This window comes from Lepidochelys kempii, chromosome 9 (genome assembly GCF_965140265.1).
Source record: "Lepidochelys kempii isolate rLepKem1 chromosome 9, rLepKem1.hap2, whole genome shotgun sequence".
Lineage (NCBI taxonomy): Eukaryota > Metazoa > Chordata > Testudines > Cheloniidae > Lepidochelys > Lepidochelys kempii.
In genome coordinates, this window is record NC_133264.1 from 1,966,259 (window position 1) to 1,991,830 (window position 25,572).

The 25,572-nt window shown below is 45.6% G+C and overlaps 1 long non-coding RNA gene across 1 annotated transcript; it reads right to left on the reverse strand.

Moving 5' to 3' along the window:
• Positions 1 to 436: 436 nt before the first annotated feature.
• LOC140916838 (uncharacterized) lies at positions 437 to 21,918 on the reverse strand. The gene is made up of 3 exons (XR_012160667.1): positions 21,777 to 21,918; positions 1,762 to 2,137; positions 437 to 638 (listed from the first exon to the last, which is right to left on the reverse strand). It is a non-coding gene; the product is annotated as an uncharacterized lncRNA (long non-coding RNA).
• Positions 21,919 to 25,572: the final 3,654 nt, after the last annotated feature.

Below are 25,572 nucleotides of genomic sequence, written 5' to 3' on the forward strand. Positions count from 1 at the left end.
ATGGGCTGTCTCATCCCCCTCAACTGCACAGACCCACACTGCAGCGGAATGCAATTTCAGACATAAACTTTGCATCTTGAGCTCCTTCATTAGGACTGGATGGGGCATCCATTGCACACATAGGTGAGCACATTCTCACGGTAATCAGTGGGACTGTTACCCGCACAAAATTCTCTGTCACTTGCACACTCTAGGGCACGCACCTCTACCTAGTTCCTAGGGCTCAAGGTGTAACCCTCTTAATTTAGACACTCTAACTTTACCTGGAGCCTGGAGGAGTAGAGCCCGGAGCCAACGGAGGGGTAAACCCCCATTCTTTCTGGACTCAGAGCAAACACCCATTCCCTCTGGACTCAGGTCTTAATCTTTTGAGGGTTTACAGGGTCTTTTACCAGTGAAAGAGCCTTACACAGTAATATCCTTAATATCCGTTTATTAACAATCACCAGAACAGAATGCACAGGTTACACATACAATGCTCACCACTCCCAATAAGGCAGATGAACTTTTCTTGATGGCCAGTCAGAATCAGGTCCATCTGGGGGACTCCAGGTTCTGCACGGTGTCATTGGCAGAGTGTTGAGGTCTGGCAGCTCTGATCTTGGGGCTGTGTCCTGGAGTTGGTTCCAAAGAACTTCCTTAAATTTGGACCCCAATTTATAAAGTGAAACTCGAGTCTTGCTTAGCGGTACTTTAACCAATCATTTTACTAAAATATTACTAACCAGTCCTAACATTGCAACAAAATTCTCTAACCAATCATACCCCACCACCTTAATTAATTTACACCCAGCAAAATTAATGATGTAACAGACAGAAACAATTGAGGAACCAGGGATCATACAGACAAACAATAGAGAAGTGAGGACCATAAAGATAAAACATTAAAGAAATGAGGATTTCACAATCACAACTATTGATAAGTGATTTCTTGTCAGACAGATGCTATCAAACTAAGTTTTCTTTAACCATCTTAAGATCTGTTTACTTATCTGGTGATGGCAGGTGCTATTAGGACGGGGTCTCCTTCTTAGCAGCCTGATATGAGATTTTAATGTAATTTAGATGGACTGTGAGGATGTGACTTCCTGCTTCTTGGTTTATGGCTGGTGCTCTCCCAATCTGGCTGCAGACAAAGGCCGTAGGCCTTACCATATGGCTACAGGAAAAGGCCTCATCCTTACAGGACTCCTTGTACAGGTAAATGCTTACCTCTGAGAGTGACAGTTGTATGATTCTGGCCTATCTGTATCGCTCCCAGGACTAGAGGGAGAAATGTACCAGACAGTTTTATTCTGTTCTAAACTACTTATTTAACTCATAGCTGCTAGGAGAATTACCCATAATGTTGCCCATAGAAATGACTATGACACTCTGTTGCTTGCTGTCAGCTCTGTTCATAGATTCATTATGGGTAGGGAACCACTTACAGAAACGGCAAATGTTTCCGTGCTGCAGGCCGCTCTGACTTCTCTAAAATCTGTTTTCTTTTGAAGCAAATTTTGACTTGGGTTTTGTGTTTTCTTAAAAAAAACAAACAAACCTCCAAAGTAACCACCCTCCAGACATTTGACTGTGAACAAGGCAAGCTGCCTTCCATTTTGAATGGATTTTCCGTTTGTTGGTTAGTAATGACCACAGCATTCCATTCTCTGGATTACTTTGAGAACAGGGATTTAAGGCCTAGCAAAGAAAACAGCCTCCCACGTCACAATTTTCCAATCCTGCCAAGTTTACAGCTAGCACACAAGGCGATCTTACCATCCATCATTTTGTGTCAGATCGGCCACTGGACCTGCAGCACCAATAATCCAAATGAGCATATCTGAGGAGAGCCCTTCGCTGCTCCGCCCTCACTTGTTTGAAAACCTCGCCTGAATAAACAAAATCTGAAAGGGCCAAGGCTGCCCAAAAGGAAACTGTAAACGATCCCATCTGTGAGTCTTGGCTAATATCTCCTCAGACGGAGAGACAAGGAGATTACAGGAAGAAGAGTCTCTCTTCGCTCAGGAGGAAATACTACTGCATTCTAGCATCCACGCTGCTCCACCTTCCATTCCTCCAGCGCCGAGCTTTCTTCAAGGAAGGTTCATTACGGGGGAACTGCAACATGAGCCTTCAAAGAGAGGGACACCATCTGAAAGGAGAAAAAACAACAACAACAAAAAATGACGCCAAACCAAACTGAACAAATTCAAGCTGAGGATACAAACATGGAGGCATCCAAAATTAGAGGCTAGTTTTGAAATTTTGGCTTAAAGGGAGTTGGCCAACTCGACAGTCAGGAATAGCAGCACTCAGGCCTCCAGACTCACCTTCCCTCACCCTTGCCCATTTCTAGAACAGCCCCTCCCTGGTGGTTCTGAGATGTGCATTGATCATCCCTCGCAGTGACATTTCAGAGCCAGAGCTGCCGTCGCACTTCCACCTTCCAGTTGCGGTGGCAAGAAATCTTGGCGCACGGTGACAGAGATGCTCTGGTGCTAATTACAGCTGTGCCAGACGTCAGAAGCAGTGGAAATTGTGAGGGCGCTTGTTCCTGTTAGATTTCCAGTTACATTCTACAGACATCAAAACTGGGGCTAATTAGTCATAGCACTTCAAAGAGCTTTAATGGCCTCAGGATGGGCCCCGCAACCCGACGCTGGAACTGAACAACAGACCTCTGGGCAGTTCGAAACACAGATCTGAGTTTTGGAGCTTGAGTCCAGCTATGTAATAACCAGAGCTGGATGAGCATCAGAAAATGTATTAATCAAATAAATTATCCTGGGACTAATTCTGTCAGCCAGTTAATTTATTCAGTGAATAATATTCAGCCAGCAATCTGCAGATGGGACACATACTGTACGTGACAGAAGCAACATTCATTGAAGAATTATTCTCTCAATGATTTTTAGCTAGCTCCAGTTAAAATGAATTAAACTCCCACATGCCCTAGAGAAAGTATAGTGTTAGTATTTACAGTATTTTTCTACAGATGGGGAAACTGAGGCACAGCGGGGGGAAATAACTTGCCTAAGGACATAGAGAGACACAGCTGCTGGGATTGGAATTCAGGAACTCCTGGCTTCTGCTCCCTAACCTACTCTCAGCAAAACCACTGGTGAAATCCTGGCCCCATTGAACTCTATGGGAATTCTGTCATTGACGTCAATGGGGTCAGAATTTCACTCATTGTTTTTCGCTGGTTATAGTAAATTCCAGGGAGACACAGTATAACAAGTCACACCTCCACAAGTGTGTGTGAAATGGTGGAGCAGGGCTAAAGTTCTTTGTGGGGTGCCCATCACTAACTTTCATGGCTGGGATTTTCAAAAGGGAGTTAGGCCCCTGAGATTTGAGCACCTTGACTCCCCTAGGCTCCTTTGGAAATCACTTCCTACAGCTCTTAAGGTCAGAAGTGAACTGTGCTTGAACCAGCCCCTTGCTATGAAACAGGGCTACGGACGTTCGCTAGGACACTCTTTTTGTACCGTTTGGAGTTCCGTGGAGGAAAAGCTGCTACTGTAAATAAGTTGAAGTATTTTTTACCATAATCATCACCACCACAAACTGGAGATGAAGAGACTTAGGGCCAGATTCGGCTGTTGACTTCACCAGTGTAAAACCAGAATAACTCCACTGAAGTCAGTGGAGTGACTGGATTTACACTCCTGTAACTCAGAAAAGAATTTGTTTCCTACAATCTTAATCTAGTACAACCACTGTCCAACATGGGACTGACCCCCCAGTGTTACCTCTTGCGTTCTGTCTAGTTCAGGCCATGGTTTGCAGGGCTAAGGACAATAAGAAGGCATTTTTAAAGTATATTAGGAACAAAAGAAATCCTAGCAATGGATAGGTCCATTATTGGACAGAGGTAGAAAATTGTTAATAATGACGCAGCAAAGGAAGAAATATTCAATAAATATTTCTGTTCTATATTTGGAAAGAATCAGGACGTGAAGTATTTCCAGCTTATTAGTAACTAAGGAGGATGTCAAACAACATCTACAAGGGATAAATATTTTTAAATCAGCATGTCTAGATAACTTGCACCCAAAGGTCTAAAAGAGTTGGCTGAGGAGATCCCTTGTCCACTGATGTTAATTTTGAATATATCTTAGAATACCAGGGAAATTGCAGAAGACTGGAAGAATGTTATTGTTGTGATAATATTCAGAAAGGGAAAGCAGGATGACACAGGTAACAATTGGTGCCAGGAAAAATAGAAAAGCTGATATGAGACTCAATTAATAACGAATTAAAGGATAGGAATATAATTTTTGCCAGTCAACATGGTTTTAATGAAAATAGTTCTTGTCAAACAAGCCTGATTTCAGTCCATGATGAGATTCGATGTCACTGACAAAGGAAACTGAATAGATGTAATAGACTTAGTCGAATGCCTTACAAAAGTCTAAGTACTGCAGGACATTCTGGTTAAAAAGGCAGCACTGTGCAATATCAACAGACCCCATTAAATGGATTAAGACCTGCTAATTTACAGATCTCAAAAAGTAGTCGTCAATGGGGATCAGCCTGGAACGGGGGTGTTTCGAGGAGAGTTCTGCAGGTTCATCAGGTCTAGGAGTAAATATCAAATCACAATGGAAGTTTGTGCATGACCCAAAGATTGGCTGATGGGTAAACAATGATGAGGACAGGGCAGTGATGCAGAATGAGGGTGATTAACTATTGGAGCAAACTCTTCAGGGAACTGGTGGATTCTACATCTCTTGATGTCTTCAAATCAGGCCTGGATGCCTTTTTTGGAAGATATTCTTTAGCCAGTCACAAGTTATTGGGCTCAATATTGGGGCACTGATGCAACCGATGCTGGGATACTGTGTCCAGTTGTGGCATCTGTAATTCAAGAAGGATGTTGATAAATTGGAGATGGTTCAGAGAAGAGCCCGAGAGTGATTAAAGCATTAGAAAGCCTGCTTTACAGTGATAGATGGAAGCAGCTCAATCTATTAGTGAGAAGGTTAAAGGGTGACTTGTTCACAGTCTGTAAGTACCTATGTGGGGACCAAATATTTAATAACGGGCTCTTCAGTCTAGCAGAGGAAAGTCTAACAAGATCCAATGGCTGGAAGTGGAAGCTAAATACATTCTGACTGGAAATACGATGTAAAATGTTAACAGGGAGGATAATTAACCCTTGGAACAAACTTACCAAGGGTCATGGTGGATTTTCCATCATTGAGCATTTTTCTATCAGGACTGGCTGTTTGTCTAAAAGATCTGCTGTGGGAATTTTTGGGGAAAGTTCCATGCCTTGTGATGCACAGAATGCCAGACTAGATCTAACGGTCCCTTCTGGCCTTAGACTTTATGAATTATGAGCTGCTAGTACCAGTGCACTCTCCTCAGTGGTAGGACAGCAAAAGCAGGGGATCTTCCCGTGTTAATTACAGTGCATAACAGAAGCTGGTCTCAAGGTCAAGCAGAAGGAAACGAGCGCTGCTAATGGTCACTGGACAGCATTGGCTGTATGATGGCATTGGAGCGGGGTTTTCTGCTCCGTGTGTTTAGCTTGAACTAGAATATATTTACACCCCCCACCCAAAAAAAAAAAAAAAGCCCCACAGCACACCACGCTATATCTGGTGGGGACACACAGGGGAAGTCCAGCAGCAGTGCAGACAACGAACAAACTTTTCTATGCAGTGGCCACACTAACTATCAAAGGGCTGCGAGGGAAGGCCGTGCCTGCTCTGTGCTGGAGAAAAGCCCTTTTGTGCCAGAGATAAAAGGGAGATTGTTTGAGATTGGCTCATCCTGTTGGCTTATATCCCCTAATCTCCATAATGTGCCCATGCCAGGACTAACGTGGGAGCTGGCTGTCCTAGTGTTAGTCATGTCAGGTGGAAGCAGATCTCACCAGATCGCAGCAGCCAACCCCTGACTCTTATCACAGTTCTTAGGGAATTGGGGCTTCCTCTGGGGCCTGGCCATCTCTCACCTACGCAGAGTGCTAAGAAAACTAGAGGAGGGCTTGGATCAAAATGCTGGGCCTCACCTTTTCCCCTCCTTGGCACACTGCTCCTGAGCCAAGACCTCCTTCACTGGAGTGTTACAAGAGTTCCCTTCCGTGTCTGCTTCCTACTTGCCTACAAATCAGAGCCAGGTTTAGCTTCCCTGGCTCCCTATGGAGCACAGCCACGTGATGCCCCCAAGTCAGCTGGCCCTGCAGAGCAAACCAGGTCAGACCTAAGCTCCTGAAAACATTTGGTAACAGTTGTGCCTTTTCCCATTAAAATTTCATTACAGTGGGGACCTGCTAACTCTGCAAAATTGCAGGGACAGCTTTCAAATGTTGCCAGCATCACACGTCTTCCTGTAACACAACTACGTTGCTGTTTCGCATGCCACTTTCCTTCATCTCCCCAATAGCCTGGTGCCTGCTGTGGTCACATCTGCAGCGTGTGTCCAACATGCCCCTGCTGTACAATCTTACCTTTGTTTTGTTGTGTATATTTTTTCCCTTTTCACCACAGGTCATGCAGACTCTGCAATGATAGCGCCTTGGGCAGTGACCTCACATGCTCTCACATGTTAAGCAGGATCAGGATAGGGATAGGGTACAGAGGGCCCTAGACAAATTAGAGGATTGGGCCAAAAGAAATCTGATGAGCTTCAACAAGGACAAGTGCAGAGTCCTGCACTTAGGACGGAAGAATCCCATGTACTGCTGCAGACTAGAGACCGAGTGGCTAGGAAGCAGTTCTGCAGAAAAGGACCTAGGGGTGACAGTGGACGAGAAGCTGGATATGAGTCAACTGTGTGCCCTTGTTGCCAAGAAGGCCAATGGCATTTTGGGCTGTATAAGTAGGGGCATTGCCAGCAGATCGAGGGACGTGATCATTCCCCTCTATTCAACATTGGTGAGGCCTCATCTGGAGTACTGTGTCCAGTTTTGGGCCCCACACTACAAGAAGGATGTGAAAAAATTGGAAAGCATCCAGCGGAAGGCAACAAAAATGATTAGGGGGCTGGAGCACATGACTTATGAGGAGAGGCTGAGGGAACTGGGATTGTTTTGTCTGCGGAAGAGAAGAATGAGGGGAGATTTGATAGCTGCTTTCAACTACCTGAAAGGGGGTTCCAAAGAGGATGGCTCTAGACTGTTCTCAGTGGTACCAGATGACAGAACAAGGAGTAATGGTCTCAAGTTGCAGTGTGGGAGGTTTAGGTTGGATATTAGGAAAAACTTTTTCACTAGGAGGGTGGTGAAACACTGGAACGCGTTACCTAGGGAGGTGGTGGAATTTCCTTCCTGAGAGGTTTTTAAGGTCAGGCTTGACAAAGCCCTGGCTGGGATGATTTAGTTGGGGATTGGTCCTGCTTTGAGGAGGGGGTTGGACTAGATGACCTCCTGAGGTCCCTTCCAACCTGGATATTCCGTGATTCTGTGATCAGACCTGGTCAGCGTATGGGTGGGAGACGCTCATGGACCTTGGCCGCCAGGGTGCCGCAGGAAGCAGTAGTGCTGTTTCCGTAGGTGACTCCAAGGCCCCAGTGAGGTGCTGCAGGAAGTGGGGTGGAGGGGCCGCTCTCCCGTCCCCGTCACTGCTTTGATTCCAGTCCCCCAGCATGGTGCTAAGGACTCTCGTACTCTGGCCATCCTCGTGGATTGGATGTTAAATCAAGGTCCTTGTCACGTCTGATCACTAAAGATCCCATGGCCCTTTCCATAAGAGCAGTAATAAGTAACGAGAACTAGTAATGATAATAATTGGTCATTAATAAGGGGCTTAGCCCTGGTATCCTGGCCAAACACCAGCTTGAGTAGCTGCATTCTGCCTCTTTAAATCCCCCTCCCGAAGAGTCAAATGGACACAAGCTTCTTCCTCGCATTCCATCCTGAACTGTTGTGTAGACTGCTGTCCTGTCCATGCGTACTGCACAGTCTGTACTGATTCCTAGAGCCCTGCAAATCTGCGGCTGCCTGCTTGATATCTGCGGCTATCCGGGCACCATGTTTGCAGATGGCAGATCGGATGAGGATACACATTTTGTGTCGGCGCAGGGCTCTACTGATTCCATGCACAGAACTTCCACTGTGTCCCATGATGTGGAGCAAAGAGAAAGGTACCCCGTTGCAGCTACTCGCTAGGCAAAGCTGCTGTTAAATGTCATTTACTTTTTGCAAATCCAAACAGAACCTGCCGGTCTGTCTCTACAGCCATTTTAAAAGAAATGTTCATGAAGTCAGTAACCCTCACCCCCATGTTAACTGAGCAGCGAAGGAGCTGTGGGTGGAGTGGACAGGCGGCACGGCTAGGCCTTGAATAATGAAAGCTAACACAGTTGCTTCAATGCACCCTGAATTAAAATGAAGCTGTGTGTCACACTTGTTAAATATTGGGAGAAGGGATGTTGGAAAGGGCACTTCGGACACAGGCACCAAGCTGAGGAAACAAACAGGGTTTTATCAGGACCCGTGGGTTGTTGTCCTATCTCTGGAACGAAGCCAACTTTTGTCCTTAACTTCACCAACCAAGTGTGAAGAAACCTGGGGAAGGAAGTTTCTCGTGGTAGCGAAATGTGATTTGGGAGATGGCACCATTTGGACTGCCACCTCTCTGGCAGTCACTGACGTGGCACCCTGCCCAGCAGGGATGTTCACAAGCACAAATACGACTGTCCTGACCTTTGCTTCCCACACTTATGTCATCCTATGGCAGGGGTTATCAATTATTTTTTTTTTCAAGGTCCAAATTTCTTGGTCAAGGCATAGTCAAGGTCCAGACTCCAGAGAGAATAATACAAAAATAAAACAATAGTGATCATAAGTAAATAAAAAGATGTTGTGGTCTGTTCAAAAGTGCCTGGGGCTCTGGATTTGGCCCACGGTCCGCCTATTGACTACCCCGGCCCTATGGCCTTTGGAGTCAGGGATTTCTAAAGACTGATTTCCAGAGGGGCTCAGTGCCTGCATTTCTCACGGACTTCAAGGGGAGTTGTGAAGGCTCAGTGCTCCTCCATTGCTGCGAGAGGGTTAAATCATGATGATCGTTAGGGACAGGAGAATTAGTCCTCATAAAATAAGCTATATATGACCACCCAATCCATTGAGGACTACAGAGGTTTCTGTGTGGTTCATTGCTTGTGGGTAGCCAGGGTGGGTATGTTCACATGCGTATCACTGGTACGAAACCAAGCACAGAATGTATGCCACCCGTACACGCCTTCTGCCTGGAGAGCAGTTAGGCAATCACAATGCCTTAGTATGCCAAGACAGCTCAAGGTGCTCAAAGACGAATCCACATGTCTAGCCTGCAATGCCAAGCAGCTAGCTCAAAGTGGGGAGAGAGCTTGGAGCTGGGGAGCAGAGCTGGGTGGGAAATGGTTTTCCCATCCCAGGAGGATTTTTGAGATTTGAAAAGTCTCCCCAGCCTAAACTGTGATGAAATCTCAAAATCTCAAAAATGTTTATTAACCAAAAAATCTGGAAAAAACCCCAAAATTTGGATTGGGTCAATTGAAACGTTTTGTTTTGATGTTGACCTGCTCCCCCTTACTCCCCCCCCCAACTATGAATTAACTTAAATTTCTAAATGAAAAGTTGTTTTGAACCAAAATGGGATGTTTGGACAACTTTGAAACCCACCCCCCCCCCAATCTTTTTCAGAACAGGAGAAGTCAAGGACCCTCAATCCCTTCTCGCAAACAGTTTTGGTTTCAAGAAACTGGCATTTTCCAATTAAAAAATATTTTCGCTGGAAATTTCCTGACCAGCTCTACCAGGGAGTCATTAGTTTAGATTTGCCAATGCAGGAATTTCTCAGGAATGACAAAGCAACTTCCAAAAAAAAATATTTTTTTTAACAAAGTTTTTGGCTGAAGCATAGTGTTTGGAAGCAAAAGGAGGCTCCGATAATGGTACCAGTTGCTTCCAGCAGGTTGTTTTGCCCCTTTGCGCCCTCAGAGTTCCCAAAAAGCAAATTAACTATGATATCAATGAGTTAGGCTTAAACCTTTGATTTACGGTCCTCCTCTGCAGGGGAAAAAAGGAACCTATTTATCCTTTCTAGGTTAGCTCATTTTTAATAGCATGCATGCAGTATTCGTGATAGAGGCAATGTCCTTCCAGATGAGCTCACACACACATGCCCTGTATACAATATAAGAATATAAGAATGGCCATTTTGGGTCAGACCAAAGGTCCATCAAGCCCAGTATCCTGTCTTCCGACAGAGGCCAGTGCCGGGTGCCCCAGAGGGAATGAACAGAACAGGGAATCATCAAGTGATCCATCCCCTGTCGACCATTCCCAGCTTCTGGCAAACAGAGACTAGGGACACCATCCCTGCCCATCCTGGCTAATAGCCATTGATGGACCTATCCTCCATGAACGTATCTAGTTCTTTTTTGAACCCTGTTATAGTCTTGGCCTTCACAACATCCTCTGGCAAAGAGTTCCCCATCTGCAAACCTGCCTCAGAGTTTTTAGAAGCCAGCACCAACCAACCAACAACAAGAAACTGCTGAGGGATTACATGAGGTGAAGGCTGGAAATCTGGTGGACCTTTCCCAATATTGTTTGTGCTGGCCCCTGACCACAATTCCTTCTACACACCCCACTCTGGCACTCACCCAACCACCCCCTTCCCCTTGGAAGAGCGAATGAAGAGGTAAGGAAGGAACTGGAGCCTGGTTTATTCCCACTTGTGCTTTCTTGCATGAGTTTGTGTCAGGCTTTCTTAAATGCCAAATGCAAAGATAAAAACAAGTGATGAGATCTCCAGGGAGAACAAAGGGGTTATTCACGGGGGACGAGTGAATCTCGGAATCACTGGGCCAGATACTCAGCTGGTGCTAACTGGGGTCACTGCACTGAAGTCAATATTGCTACGCTGATTTACACCAACTGCGGATCAACCAGATTATTTGTATTCCTGTAGCCCCTAAAAGCCTTGACTGAGGTTGGACTCAGTTGTGGTAGGCCCCCTGGAGACCAGGGTTTGGTCTGTGTTTGTACAGTGCCCAGCATAATGGGGTGTGGCCTCTAGACCGTACTGCGGTAGAAACTAATATCAAGCGCATCCACACTGGAGGGTTGGTCCTGGGAATGGGCGACAGGGGATGGATCACTTGATGATTCCCTGTCCTTTTCATTCCCTCTGGGGCACCTGGCATTGGCCACTGTTGGAAGGCAGGATACTGGGCTGGATGGACCTCTGGTCTGACCCAGGATGGCCGTTCTTACGCTTTAACTATGGCAGTGTGACTAAAGCAGTACCAGCTGCATGTGTAGACAAGCCCTTAGAAGGTGCCTCATGTTGGTATTGCTTATTCCCCTTTCTGTATCACCTGTTTCTGTCTGGGATGGGGGAAAAGCTACACGGCCACGGACACAGACACACACCTTTATACCGGCATAAACTGGATTCGCTCTAGAGCTTTTACTGGTATAACTATTTTGATTTTTTTTTAAAAATCATATCCCTAAGCAAAAGTGTGATAACAGTAAAACGTTCCAGTGTCCACTGGGCCTTCCTATCATAGATCCCTTCTTGGCCCTACTTACCTCCTGCCTGAAAGGCTCACTGACTTCCAGACATGAGCTCCAGGTGGGAGGTGGAGCAGATGGGAAGACATTTGCTGAGTTGAGGAGAAAACCAGGTGCCAGAGTGGGCAGAGACAGGTGTGCACGTGCCCAGGAATCTGGGGGGTGTCTGCAGGGGAGTTGGCAGCTGAGGGTGTGTCACGACTCCTGCAGGCAGGAAGTAAGGACAGGTCAACAGCTGGAGAGCTGGGCTGGGGCATTTTGAGGGGAGTTGGTTACAGGAAAAGGTCACTGGGATTGTTGAGGACGGGAGAGATCAGCAGATGTGGGGAGAGTCTGGCTGCAGACAAGAGCACTGTGTTTGTCTTCAGTGCAACAATTTGCTTGGCCAGGTTGAGAATTTTGAAGGGCTCCTGATTGGAGAAGACCTGAACTGAGTTGGGAAATTATTACCACATTCTGTGTCTGAACAGCTACATCAGCGCTAGCAGTAAGAAGGGTCAGGCGAATCCCGTGACATGCAAAGTTCTGCAGAACTCTCAGGGCCAGATCCTGATCTGGTGTAAATCAGCATCTCTCTGCTGAAGTCAGGGGAGCTGCTCAGGATCTGGCCCTCACACTATTTTTGGGGGTTGTAAACCTTGTTCCGAGTTTGCAAACCTGTCTACGTTTTCCATGGGCACTCGGGCAACAAGGACAGGTGCAGTGCTAGCTGGGCAGCCAGACAAGACAGATGAGAGACACTCATCACCCCAGAAAGCCAGTCTGGCACAAAAGGGTACCTACCATTCTGCGTAGAGCTGGGCGGAGAACCAAAATTCTGTTTCATGGAGGGTTCTGAGATAGCGATGGATTTGGGGTTTTTTTCTGATTAGGGATGAAACCTGAACATTTCAAAGTTCTCTGCAAAAAGAACATTCCAGAATTTTTGAGTTTCTTTTTTGTTTAGGTCAATCAAAGCGTTTCATTTTGATGAAATCTAAACATTTTTCTTTTGTTTTTGACTTTTTTTTATATTTTATAATACAGAATATTAAAGAATGAAACATTTTGTTCCCAAAAATGGTCATTCAACACTGTCAGAACTTATTTCTCCTTTGTTTCTCTGATACAGAATTCTGGGGAAACACGTGATTTTGCAGGATGTTGATTTTGCCAGAACTGCAGTCTCAGATGGAAAATGGTTCTGTTGACGTTGTTCTCCCCAGCTATAATTCAGTGTACATCCTAAGCCAAAAGCACCCGGTTAAATTCCATGTCTATATGCTGAGCCAAAGGCATTACACCAAGGAAGAATTTAGCCCTCAGCAGTTGTTTTTCATTATACTTTTCCCACCTCCTCCTTTCTGGTCCTTCTTCCCTTCTCTCTCGGATCATCACCTCGTCTGTATACACTTGTATTTCTCTCCGTCCGTCTCCTTCATCTTCCACCTGGGTATATTTCCTTCTTCCCCTCCCCCTGAGCAGGGCACCAGCCCAATATCCTCTGAGCTGAGGTTCTGAAAGGAGATGAGTTGCGTTTCCCCAGCGAACAGGTCTGGCTGTGGTTATCAAGGATTCCCTTCTGGGTGCAATGTATGAAAAATCACAGAACGTCCTCACCTCCACCTCCTCTCCTCGTGCTTCTCACCTTCAACAATGGCTTCAAAAGCCCCCTTGAGAAGGAGGTTGGCCAGTGAGCTCATTCACAGCGAGCCATTTTCCTTTCACACTGATTGAAATGTTACTCCTCCAACTCCCCCTGAGCACAACTGGCTTCTCAGGGGCGGGCGTCTTGACAATGCACCTGCACCTCCTGGAGGAAATGCAGACTGCTCCTCGGCTCGCTTTATGGACGTTCTAAAGCAACTGGAGGTAAAAGGGTCTCCATTTCCATACCTAGGCCTCTACTCATTAGCTAAAGTGGAATAAATTCCTTTTATCTGCATACTTGTTTTCAAGGATAATAATGTCCTTTTGTCTGCGCCTCCTTTTACTGTTCCCAAGCTAGGGTAATTGCTGATCGTGGTTGAGTTAATACATATTTACAGCCATGTAAAGGTAGTGAAGGGCTCCTGTAGTTTTATTTGGGCCATTTTATTTAACCAGCTATAAAGTCATTAACAAGTTGTTCAGTGGTAGCTGTCCCTGGTATTTATCTTGTCCCCACGTCTTGGGAGGAATTTAGGGCAGGCAGATGGCTCGGTGACGCCACCCTCCCGCACCGGAGACTCCCAAAATGGGAATGGAAGGGCTGGCAAGGGCCACACTGAGCACTCACTTGCCTTTCACACTATTTTTTTTAATTCAAAGACAAGGCGGATTTCTCCTGTGAAAGGGCCCAGTACTTAGCAGGAATTCGGCATCACTCCGTGGCCACGCTCCAAGGAACACATTGCTATGACAGCCCACACACGTGGCGGAAGTGGTGCTTTCGAAAGCACGGCCAGCGAATTAAGGCTGGTTACCTCCTGATTCAATGCTCGGCAGTAGCCAAACATTAGGCTAACCCCTCAAGAGCTGAGGCAAACAGGCTCAGCCCCAGCTGCGGGACGGGAGGGAGAGCGGTTCCAGGCAGCTGAGAGTCAAACAACATCCAGACTGGAACAAAGAGGAGGGACCCCAAGGCAGACTGGGACTTAGGCCTCGTCTGTGCTCTGGAGATAACCCATTCCGGTGCTGCCGCAGGCTCGTCTGACACAGCTACGGAAAACACAGCTCAGGGCAGTCCATCGTTCCTGGCCAAACTGCGTCTCAGCTGCATTGGGCCATCCACACTTGCTGCCACGCTGCATCACTGTCTGTGTGGCAAGGCATTTTGGGAAAGCCAGGGAAGCTCTCCCATACTGCCCCAGCGTGAATTCCGACAGGAAGAACTCTTCACCCTAGGGGGAAACGTTGAAAGGAAAAACCAGCTTTGGAAAGATTTCAGGCCCGGATTTCTGCAGTGCAGTCTCCAATCTGACCTATCCTCTTACCTAAAAATCAACCCTTCCTGCACCTTGATACCAGTGCCTAAAAACTCTGAGTGAGATGGGGCAGAATTAGAGCCAGGCAGATAATTTATTACAGACATTATCTGATTAATTTTGCCTTGTTTTCCTGCCATCCCAACTCAGATTAGTTTCTGCAGATGATTCTTGGGCCCTAGCTGGTTTGCCCACAGTTTGTTACAAGTGTGTAAAATGCAAGCTGTTTTGATTGGACACGAAGCTCCCATGGCACGGTTCTGTGGCCTGGGACTAGGACAGTGTAGTGCTGAGAATCAGGTTTGCAGAGCAAAATCTGGCAGTCAGGAATCCCCAGGAATATTCTGCAATGTTCACTTTGACTTGGCTGTTATGGTGAATGCTCCCGATGGCAAACTCCCACTTGCTAGACTTGGGGCTCTTTGGATTCAGTTATTATGCTTTTTCCAGGTGTCCCAAATCACTGTGCAAAGAGTGTGTGCGCTGAGAGATTAGTATGTGTAATCGGGGGAGGGGGGGAAATCTCCTCTTCATACAGTGGGCTAATTAACTCCCAGTTTAGATGCAGAATCATGATGAGCTATTGGCTGCAGGAATGTTATTCCCAAAGGGAAGCAAATACCTTGTCGGAGTGGTTAGCCCCATTCCCTGGCAGTGAATTCTCAGAGAAAATTCCACTCCATTCTCCTGCTGCTGGCTCCAGCTTAGCGTCTGTTCAACCTACTTCTCCTCTGCATGCATCTGAAAGAGCCATTCAGACAAAAGCTCCACATCTGAGTCTATTTGCCAAGTGTGCAGCTGGGTCAATTTGCAAAGACAAAGGAAAGCTCCTCTGTCAACAGGTCTTAGAGCTCAGGTAGCCTCAGTGAAGAGAGGGCAACAAGTCAAAGTACTTTCAGAAACTATCAAACCACACTTAAATCCCATCCAGCAGAAGAGGCTGGGGCAGCAGGAGGGATAAAGAGAAGCTCAGAGCAATGGCCTCGGCAGCAGGATTTGTAAGCCCACCAATTAGTGCTATTAAAAAAGATAATTAGATCTGCTCCATGGAAATGGAGGGAGGAGGCAAAATGCATTTTCCATTTAGTTTTATTTTAATGACTCTAAGTAGTGTCAGGAGATGCCAAAAATGCATTATTGAAAATATTAGCGGCTCTCTTGGAGGATGTGAGTTCATGGCAGTTCAAATGGGAGGTCGGGAAGGCAGCTCTTTATTACACCGGAGACTGTGTTTTTCTGCTCTCTATCATCAGCCAAATGATACGTTACAAGTAAAATAAATTGGAAGGGGTCAGATCGGGACAGGGAAATTCCACCTCCTGAACACCACCCTTCCCCACCTCCAGAAAGCTTTTATTTCCAGCAATTATTAACTTTATGGGACTGGCTTGTAGAATTTAATAGAAATGTGTAAGCTTTATAGATGCATCCTATTGAATTGCGTAGAGGATGATGTTCTTTGTGAGGATTCTGTAGGATGGACCAATCAAGCCTATAGATAGGATAGAATTCTACAGGGTTTTCACATGAGAGATTCAAGGGCAGAAGGAGGCGTTTCCTTAGAGATAACCCTTGTCTAAAGGAACAAGCACAGGGGTAGGAAACCAGAGCTTCTCAATTCTCTTCCCACCTCTCTCACTTACTGACCTTACAAACACTGTGCATTTTATAACTGTTATGCAGCTAGGGACTGACTGCCCCAGTCAAGTCAAAGGGAGTTTTGCCATTCCTTTCAGTGGGAGCGGGGTCAGGCCCTTAAGACTCACATTACCCCTGTGAAGTAGGTAAATATAAGAAAGGACGATGACACGATAGATGCCAGGAGCAATTCCAGAACCTTTACCATCTCAGTAAGAATTGGCTAGATAACAGTAGTTAATGTGTGTAAACCACTGAATATAGATTGACCTTCTCCCCATTACCCATAGCTTATCACCTGGCTATGTACGTCAGTGATTTCCATAACCACCACGTGCTGTGGGGCCATCATAGGCTTCTTACGGATGCCCAAGTACCAGGGGACAAGTTTATGAAGCACAAAGCACTCAGAGAGCTCTGACAAATAGCTCTCTCTTCACATCCTCTGCCCATCACTGTCTTTCACTGTCGAGGAGGTAGGCAAGGCCCTCTCACTCAGGAGAGCAAGAAAAATCATAGGGCCTGATGGCATCTTTCCAGAATTTCTTAAAAACTTTGGAGCCAAGGGATGGAAATGACTGGCAGCACTGTTCTCTAACAGCCATTCCTCCTGGTTCTTCCCAAGGATCTGGTGTGAGGCTATGGTCATTGTCAAGCCTGGGAAGCCAACCGGTAATTCCCCACCATATTGGCCCGTATCATTCCTCTGAACATCATCACGCAAGCTCATGGAGAGATATATTACTGTCAAGGATCATGCCGCCTGTAGGAGTAATGTTATGGAGTGAACAAGCCAACCAGGCTGCCACTGCACTCACAAACTTAACAACACACTGAGGCAGGATTCCAGGGAAACCTCAGGCCTGGGGCAGCCTTCATCAACTTATCTGCTGCCTATGACACTGTATGGAGGAACAACCTTCTCCTGAAAGCCAGCAATATTATCCCACCCAATGCAATGATGACATTCTTCCGAGACATTTTGACCAATCTTAGCTTTCACATTTTCCTTGGTGACCAGGGCAGCAAGCCACACACTCTCAGCGCTGGCCTACCACAGAGCAATCCTGTGTAATATCCACCCTAGAAGCAATCCTGTGTAATATCCACCCTAGCAACCTTCCTCGAACATCACCATGGAAATTTGGCTATGCTGGTGACATTTCTCTGACTGTACAGGCACAGGATTTATCTATTATAGAACAAATCCTAACCAAGGACCTTAGAACCATGGAGGAATATTTCTTATACTGGTATCTAAAACCACGCCCCCCCTCCCCCCGCCACGGCTGTGGCGTCAATATTCCGTCCAAACAATCGAAAGGCTAGGGCAGAAACTCATGTGAACTCCTGTGGTCAGAAGATAAGACATGATCCTAGCCCCAAATATCTTGGTTTGATATTCGACGGACACCTCACATACCACTGGCACCTGACAAATATCCACAACAAAATAAAATATGTGTAAATCTCATCCAGAAATGGACAGGAAAGACCTGGAGGACTGATGCAAAAACTCTGCAGATCTCCTCACTGGTCTTTGTCTACTCCACAGCAGAATACTGCTTTGTGTCTGGACACACAGTTCCCACACAGGGCTTGCTGACTCTCAACACCACCATGCAGATCATTACAGGCACAGTAAAACCAATGCCACAAATGTGGTTTTCCATACTGGTGCACATCCATGCACTCCAAATCCACCATGACGTGAGACTTCTTTGGAAGTTCCATTGTATTCAACGGAACAAGGATCTTCCAGTACAGGAAGACCTAAATAATACATCGAGATTCTGACTCAAATCTAGAAAACCGTTTTGGCTTGCAGTGTGAGAGCCCAAACACCCAGGGTTCTCCCCCAGAGGTCAATGGTGAGCAAGATGCAAGGATGCCAACATTCCAAACACACACTTCCTCAAGGACTCAACCAAATTTTAAAGAATCCTTATTGTGGTTACAGGGACAAACCATCCCGATGTGTAGAAAGAATAGTAAATATAGCAGGTGACCAGCTTGGCTTAACAGTGAAATCCTTGCTGATCTTAAACACAAAAAAGAGGCTTACAAGAAGTGGAAGATTGGACAAATGACCAGGGATGAGTATATAAATATTGCTCAGGCATGTAAGAATGAAATCAGGAAGGCTAAATGACACCTGCAGTTGCAGCTAGCGAGGGATGTTAAGAGTAACAAGAAGGGGTTCTTCACAGGTATGTTGGAAACAAGAAGAAAGCCAAGGAACTTGTGGGCCCCTTAGTGAATGAGGGAGGCAACCTAGTGACAGAGGATGTGGAAAAAGCTAATGTACTCAATGCTTTTTTTGCCTCTGTCTTCACAAACAAGGTCAGCCCCCAGACTGCTGCGCTGGGCAACACAGCATGGGGAGGAGGTGGCCAGCCCTCCGTGAAGGAAGAAGTGGTTCGGGACTATTTAGAAAAACTGGACACACACAAGTCCATGAGGCCAGATGCGTTGCATCCGAGAGCGCTAAAGGAGTTGGCGGCTGTGATTGCAGAGACATTGGCCATTATCTTTGAAAACTCATGGCGATCGGGGGAAGTCCCGGACGACTGGAAAAAGGCTAATGTAGTGCCCATCTTTAAAAAAGGGAAGGAGGAGGATCCTGGGAACTACAGGTGGGTCAGCCTCACCTCAGTCCCCGGAAAAATCATGGAGCAGGTCCTCAACGAATCAATTCTGAAGCATTTAGAGGAGAGGAAAGTGATCAGGAACAGTCAGCATGGATTCACCAAGGGAAAGTCATGCCTGACTAACCTAATTGCCTTCTATGATGACATAACTAGTTCTGTGGATGAAGGGAAAGCAGTGGACGTGTTATTCCTCAACTTTAGCAAAGCTTTTGACACGGTCTCCCACAGTATTCTTGTCAGCAAGTTAAGGAAGTATGGGCTGGATGGATGCACTACAAGGTGGGTAGAAAGTTGGCTAGATTGTCGGGCTCAACGGGTAGTGATCAATGGCTCCATGTCTAGTTGGCAGCCGGTATCTAGCGGAGTGCCACAAGGGTTGGTCCTGGGGCCGGTTTTGTTCAATATCTTCATTAATGATCTGGAGGATGGCGTGGATTGCACCCTCAGCAAGTTTGTGGATGATACTAAACTGGGAGGAGTGGTAGATACGCTGTAGGGTAGGGATAGGATACAGAGGGCCCTAGACAAATTGGAGGATTGGGCCAAAAGAAATCTGATGAGGTTCAACAAGGACAAGTGCAGAGTCCTGCACTTAGGATGGAAGAATCCAATGCACTGCTACAGACTAGGGACCGAATGGCTAGGCAGCAGTTCTGCAGAGAAGGACCTAGGGGTGACAGTGGATGAGAAGCTGGATATGAGTCAACAGTGTGCCCTTGTTGCCAAGAAGGCCAATGGCATTTTAGGGTGTATCTGTAGGGGCATAGCCAGCAGATCGAGGGACGTGATCGTTCCCCTCTATTCGACATTGGTGAGGCCTCATCTGGAGTACTGTGTCCAGTTTTGAGCCCCACACTACAAGAAGGATGTGGAGAAATTGGAGAGAGTCCAGCAAAGGGCAACAAAAATGATGCGGGGTCTGGAGCACATGACTTATGAGGAGAGGTTGAGGGAACTGGGGATGTTTAGTCTGCAGAAGAGAAGAATGAGGGGGGATTTGATAGCTGCTTTTAACTACCTGAAAGGTGGATCCAAAGAGGATGGATCTAGACTATTCTCAGTAATAGCAGATGACAGAACAAGGAGTAATGGTCTCAAGTTGCAGTGTGGGAGGTTTAGGTTGGATATTAGGAAAAACTTTTTCACTAGGAGGGTGGTGAAACACTGGAATGCGTTACCTAGGGAGGTGGTGGAATCTCCTTCCTTAGAGGTTTTTAAGGTCAGGCTTGACAAAGCCGTGGCTGGGATGATTTAGTTGGGATTGGTCCTGCTCTGGGCAGGGGGTTGGACTAGATGACCTCCAGAGGTCCCTTTCAACTCTGATATTCTATGATTCTATGAAATAACCCAGAGGTTTTCATTCCCACAGAAAACATGGTCCGCTTTGATTCACATCCGCACGTCACGTGGCAGGTGCGCCTGCCTTCTCCATAAAAGGGGCCTGTGACACAGTCCTGTTTGTGACTGCAGAAATGGACTTCGAATTATGGAACACCTCATTGATCAATGTCCCAAACAATCCAAACCCAATGGTATCTCTGCCATCCACTGCAGGTCATCTGAAGTAATTAACTGGATTGCCCATCGAGACTGGAACATTTAACATGGCTATTTCTAATACAAAAAAGGAAGAAGAAAAAAAACAAACTATCTTCAGTTTCTACAGGAGGAAGCGGAGTCTCAGTCAAGCTAGGACCAACGTTTTCAAAAGAAGGAGAATCAATGTTTTCTGACTCCTGGTTTGGATTGATGCAGAGTATCTATATAATTCTATACGCTGGTTTAAGAACTCCATAGACAGGATCTCATTCTCTCTTAAATTCTATAGGTGTTTAAAGTCATTGCTACAGAACCCTCTTTGTTTCATACTTTTTAAATTCTATGGACTTTTTCCACAAGGGAATTTAACAAGATCTTGGTCTTGCTGATGTATTTATAAAGTTTTCTGTGTGCTTAATAGTGCCACCAACATTTGAAATTAGTGTAAAAACTGAACATCTGAATCCGCGGGCACCCTCAGCCTTCAAAGCTTTGGGCTGAGAAAAGAAAATAAAGGAAAATTTGAATGTGTGAAACTATTGCAACTTTGAGGATTTCTAAACTTCTGAATCACTTTCCTTGAAACTTGGCTTGTGACTTAGATATCAAAAGATTCTCAAAACAATCTATGTTTGAGCAAAACCTATGGTATGAGCAAAACAGACTGGGTTTGAACATTGTAAAGTTATGCTTGGGCAAAATTCCTTTCAGGAAAAAATGGGTATGGGTTTTTTGTGTGTTCGAGTTTTTACAAAGGAAAACACACACAGAACTCAGAAACAGCTAAAAAGATTTTGCTGAAATTGCACAAAAAATTGCCTCTGGGCAGAGACCAGAAAACAACATATTTGGATGAAATTTGGATATTTTGAGTTAGATAAGCATTCACAAATTGAAACAACAAAAACTATTATTCTAGCCATCAGGCATGTCTAGTAAAGACATACAATTCAAACATATTCTAAGTTTGGAGAGGCAGAGCAAAGATTTGGGGAAGGTGAAATACGAATAAGGGAAAACAAGTAACGTTAAATTTTTTTAAATTTCATTAAATTTGATCCAAAATAAAATTCTGTCTAGCCCCTTTCTTCTTTCTTATATGTACTGTCAGGACACAGATGTATAAATATATGATGTTCTTACCAAATGCCATATTTTTTCTTTTAAAGTTAATCATATTTATTTTTATACCTGTCTAGCAATATAGCACGTGTAACACTAATATATACAATCATACCATACATATGTATTTTATACATAATGTACATTTTTATTTTCAGATAATAAATCACATGTATAAATCTTATTAATCATTTAAACAGCCCCCTTATAATACCGCTGGAAAGATTTTCCAACTCAAACACCTTTTAAGCTGCAATGACATCATGTCTGTCAGGACATTGTTATATAATGAAGATTGTAAGATATTTTCCCCTATAAAATCACTGCAATAAAGTTTGTTGTTATAGTCATTAAATTCAAGTTTTCTCCTCTTACCTTTCCCCCACTCTGGAGCCATCCATCATCAGGTTGAAAAAACCCACTCTTGCCAAGGTGAAATAGTTCGGGTCCAATCATGAAGTCTCCACCCTGGCAAAATGCCCATCAAGTTCAGCTGGAGTTATGTACAAGTCCTTTCTAAGTAATCTTTTAGGGGCCTTGACCTCACCTAAGCTGTAAGAACTAGCAGGGAGAGCAGGAGGAAGAAGTAGTTCCAAGCTGCATCTCGGATCTTGAACCTGAAAAAGAAAAAGGTTTCATCTCATGGAAGTGAACACCTTACCAGGAGCCACACTGACAACCTTTGTGCATGCAACACCCCGTACCGCACCATACCTCCAAGGAAGACAAGGTAGAGAAAGCTTCACTCTCTCAGAGCAATAGCATCAATGGACGTTTTGCCTGCATGAGAGTGTCAGGGCTTGGTCAGGATTGGGACCCCTACAAAGAGCCACTGTTTATGAACTTTTGTTACAAGTAGACAGCAGATGCTAATGGTTGGACAGTGGAAACCTCTGGCCTACAGAAACAAAGACCAAAAAACTCAGGGCATTCAGAAAGTGCCCATTTCATTCTAAGAGCTTAGAGCAGAGCTTCTCCAAAATAGCTGTGCCCTGTGCTGAGAAATTCGGGGTATCCTTGCATGGCATTCAGCATCAGTAGTCCCATCTCCTACAAACTACACTTCCTAGCAGGGCACAGCAGCCTGAGAAATAACTCTTGAAAATTGGAAGTGGAAACACTAACAGGGTTCAAAAAAGAACTAGATAAGTTCATGGACGATAGGTCCATCAATGGCTTTTAATCAGAATGGGTAGGGATGGTGTCCCTAGCCTCTGTTTGCCAGAAGCTGGGAATGAGCGACAGGGGATGGATCACTCGATGATTCCCTGTTCTGTTCATTCCCTCTGGGGCACCTGGCATTAGCTACTGTCGGAAGGCAGGATACTGGGCTGGATGGACCTTTGGTCTGGCCGTTCTTATGTGTCATGAATGAAAACGCAGATGCTCGCTGTGCCGCTGCATCTTTCTGACAAGCCTGAATAGCAATCAAAATTATTTCCTCCATCTGTGCATGAGCCCAGATTCTGCCCTCCATTATACCACTGTAGATGCAGAATACCCCCACGGACTCCTATGGGGTTGGTCCAGCTTCATGCTAGGACCAAAAACTGTGAGCAGAATTTCAAGCAATGTATGCTTTCCAATCACGTGTGGAGTAGCTGAGCCAGTTCTCCGCAACAGTTCCATCTCCATGTGACAAAGGCCGGGATGATTGTCCTAGACATGGTGATAATGAAAATAATAAGCAACAACAACAAGAGCCTAATTCCCAAAGTTGCTTGTCAAGTGCAAGTGGAGCAATGCTGTCTTGGCATCTGCTGCTGCTGGGACATCCAGGTGCAGCCAAGGGTCTAGTATGGTCCTGTAGGTGTTTGCACACCCCAGGAGCAAATGGCAGGTGTCCTTCTACCCAGGGAGGCTTAATTCATCTCAGCTAATTTTAGCAGTTGCTCTCCCAAATCTACAGGTATCACAGCAGCCTTGTCTGGACTGAGCCTCAGCCAGCTAGGCCCCAGCCAAGCCCCAGTTTAATTCAGACACTAGGAAAATTGCTTAGCTGGGCCAGCAGGTTCATGGAGCTGGGTGTCTTCAGCGAACTCATCATGACAATCGCAGAAGAGGGGAGAAAGGAAAGATCCTTCCAACTCCTAGAGAGCCCTCAGGCTGGACATTTCCCCTGGGATCTCTCCACTGAAAGGCGTAAAGCTACCCCAAGGTGAGCCTTCCCAGCTAGGGACAGCCAATCCAGTTTGTCCAGATCATTTTGAATTTTAATCCTATCCTCCAAAGCACTTGCAACCCCTCCCAGCTTGGTATTGTCCGCAAACTTTATAAGTGTGCTCTCTATGCCATTATCTAAATCACTGATGAAGATATGAAGCATTAGGGCTTGCATCATACATGGACATGAACCCTGGAACTTTGGGAGAAGGTTACATCTGAGTCCAAGTTCCATAGCTGATCCTTATCTCTGCAACAGGCTGACCCAAAGCCAAAGCTCTGAACTTCCCCAGTGTTTGGGGCTCAGAACCAGATTTTGTGGCTTGGGCCCACAGGTTCCTGCATAAGCCAAACGTGCAGCCTTATTTCAGAGTTGGCCAAGCTTGGCATCTGTCCAACAGTCACTTTGGGGTGAGAGACAGTTAGTTCTCTCACTCACTTTGGGGTGAGACACAAAGTTCTCTCCCCATTTCTCCCATGTCAAACAGTTAACTTTGCTGAAAAGTGAACTTCACAAGCTTGCTGGGTTTGTCCTTTGTTTGGGCAGGAGGGGGCCAGGGAAGGGGGATGGAAATGGTTTGAATTTTTGACTTACAATTGTCCTTCCAAATTAACACACAAAGTCTATGGCAGGCCCTGGCTTACCCCAGCTGCAGAGTCGCCAGTAGCTTTGTTTCTCAAAGATCCCCTCACTGACATGAAGCCAATTAACAGAGAGACAAACGCACCTGCCTGAGTCTAATTACAGCCCATCTAAGGCTCACTCAGAGATTAGGACCCCACAGGGGCGCCACTCTCTTCCCCACAGGCCAATTCTAATGATGGGATTATCCCAGCAGGCGCTGTTTGGGGACATTATCACCTCTTGTTTAGTCACAGAGGATTCCTGGGTTTCTTCTTACCCTGATTTTCTTACCCTCACTAAAACTGATGCACTTTCCAACCCAGAGAGAAAAGAACACAGTACTTACTGCACACGGAACAATTAAGCTATTAAGCTAACTTGGTTGATGAGTTCAGTTTTCTCCCTAATACATTTCTAACGACTTCATCCAATAAATCCAAAGTGCCAGCAACTGGGGGAGAATGCTTGTCACCATAATGTAAAGACGAGTGATTTATGTTTCTGGAGAGGACACAGACAACCTTGGGTGATTTATTAGTATCATTCACTATATTGCCCATCTCTTTAATTATTTGCTCTACAGGGAGCCTCAGAGATGCTCGTAAAGGTGGCTGGTTGTCAAGTCCAGATACTTACTGTTTGGCTTGGAATGATTTTCCCCCCTCCTATCTGCAGCTTCAGTGTTCTTGAAGGAAGCTCCAGTTTGACTTGCTTATGTTGGACCTGCTTCACCAAATGACATCGAGTGAGTATGCAGACTCGAAGCCACAGAAGTTCTGACAAGGTTAAATCCAAAAATCTGGATGCCCATCTATCCATCGGTTTTTATACAGCATGCGTCACCATGGCTACCTAGCACTTGTTATCTTATTGGATCCAAATCTCTGAAATGCCTCAGGCTCTTGTCCATCGCTGATAATGATGCTTTCCAGTGGGAACAGACAGCAAGAATTACAGTGGGGATGACAGCACGAACAACCTTTCTATCAAGGTTTGCCCAGGGTGTCAGCACACACACAGAAGTTTGGGAGCCAGCTTGCTAGCAGCCGTAGGGCCAGGCATGAAAGCAGTTTCTAGCATGTCTGCCCCAAGGGGACAGCACAACCACGAACTGATGAGGAAGATGGAGCATAGTAATACAAATCATCATTTGTACAATACAATCCAACACAACACAATAACCATTGAAGAAAATGGGGGAAGGAGAGAAACGCCAATAGCTAAGAAATGGACAATGAATGTGATCCTTCCCAGAGGGGATAGAAAGGCAAAAATGACAAACCTGAGTCAGTCCATCCCTAGGGTAAGGGCGTCCCACATATTCCTCTTGGAGAATGATTCAGGCTGGGGTTTTCAAAGGAGCCCATGGGAATTAGGCACTCA